The following is a 1830-nucleotide window of genomic DNA, read 5'->3' as shown; positions in this document are numbered from 1 at the left end:
CAAATTGAAGTACATTGGTGGATATGTATGCCAAATGTGGGAGCTTGCTTGATGTTCAATACACCTCAGAATGGTTCAATACAGCTGGTAGGAGCATCAAGACAGGCTTGATTGTGAGTGTCATTGTATCACAGTGGACTTGGGCAGCTACTATTTTGCAAAGCTCTAATGTTGCATGGGAGTATGGTGTCAGTGGCCCTTTCTGGTCTGCGAGTGGGGATATGGTGAAGGAGACCGAGTTCTATGATATCCTAGGCATAAGCTCTGATGCGAGCCCTGCTGCCATCAAGAAGGCTTACTACGACAAGGCAAGAAGGGTGCATCCGGACAAAAATCCAAATGATCCTCAAGCTGCTTCAAATTTTCAGTTGTTAGGAGAGGCATATCAAGTATTGAGTGATCCTCAACAAAGAGAAACTTATGACAGCATGTTGGACCCTACAGCTGTGTTTGGAATGCTGTTTGGCAGCGAACTCTTTGAGGAGTACATTGGCCAGCTGGCAATGGCAACTATGGCATCTCTAGATTTAGGAACAGATGATCCAGTCAGAGCTCAAGAGAAGATAAAGGAGGTACAAAAAGAGAGGGAAATGAAACTTGTGGAAATTTTGGAGAAGAAGTTAGAATTGTTCGTCAATAATAGACAAGCATTTATAGAATGGGCAAAAGAAGAGGCTCATCGTCTTTCAGAAGTAGCTTTTGGAGAGCCTATGCTGCACACAATAGGTTACATCTACAAGCGACAAGCGGCAAAAGAGCTTGGGAAAAATATATTTCTCATGGGTGTTCTTTTTTTTGCTGAATGGGACGCAGGGAATCTCGGAATGGGGAGGCTAATTAGCTGATTCAAGAGCTAATTTTGACGATGAAGGGGATCAACTGTGTAGGAAAAAGCGATGCGAATTCAACGAAAAGAGGGGAATGTTTTTCTCAGTCAGACGAAGGGGGGGTAATCGATTCAGCCATAGCGACTGTCGTTCCTGTTTTTTTTTTTGGATTCTAGTGACATATAGTCAACATGGACATGCATCGAACAGTGTTTGTCCCGAATCCTTGCGAGACAATTTAATTGATCCTTGCCTTCATCGACATATAGCAGGGCCAAAGCATCGCTTTTTTCACTTGAGAATTGCGCTATTCAGAGCACCAAGCAGTTGATTTTACATATCGGATTTCCAGTCAGGCTGACAGGTCTTAGCAAAAGCGGATTATGGTGCAATTGTTACATATATGTAGAGGAGGAAATTGATTTGGAAGTGACCAGCAAAAATGGACAGCTTCCTTCTAATTTTCTACGCTGGCTATCAACCTGTAATTTTTCTAGTGACGATTGTGTGATGAGGCTGAAGGAAGGGTACATCAGAGGAATGAGAATATTGTCATGATTATACCTCCTACGGAGCCTGTCTCTACTGGTTGTCAGTGGGAAAGATGTCTTCTGCCAGCGACGATGAATGGGATTATTTTGAGATTTCTATCAGACCCCGCAGCAATAATTCATATCCTTATCTGAAGCTATGATCAACCGCAATATGTCGCCTTGAAGTACCAACATTACTGTCACTGACCAGAGTATAGTGGCCAAGTTTTTTATCCTTAACAGCAACTGTGGGAGCTTTCACTCAACCGCCAAGACCCACGGACTGCTTATTGTTACAAGCGTTCCAAGCGAGCTCTCATGGCTGTCTCTCACCTAGCCGACGCACCATCGATCCTACAAATGCAGTGAGCTTACCTTGATGCTTGATCGAGTGCCCTCCTCTCTCTCACACTTCGGTAGCTCCACGATTCTTGATGCTAGCTCAAGCATCCTCAAGCCTCCTCCATCTC

The 1830-nt window shown here is 44.0% G+C and overlaps 1 pseudogene; it reads left to right on the top strand.

The window, feature by feature from the left end:
• The first annotated feature begins 221 nt into the window (after positions 1-221).
• LOC148013776 (chaperone protein dnaJ 10 pseudogene) lies at positions 222-845 on the top strand (annotated as a pseudogene).
• Positions 846-1830: the final 985 nt, after the last annotated feature.

Source organism: Lygodium microphyllum, chromosome 26 (genome assembly GCF_053477565.2).
Source record: "Lygodium microphyllum isolate KBCC chromosome 26, Lygodium_microphyllum_v1.1.10, whole genome shotgun sequence".
In the NCBI taxonomy this organism is placed as follows: Eukaryota; Viridiplantae; Streptophyta; class Polypodiopsida; order Schizaeales; family Lygodiaceae; genus Lygodium; species Lygodium microphyllum.
Note: the sequence above shows the minus strand (reverse complement) of the source record. Positions and strands in the feature narration are given on the sequence as shown.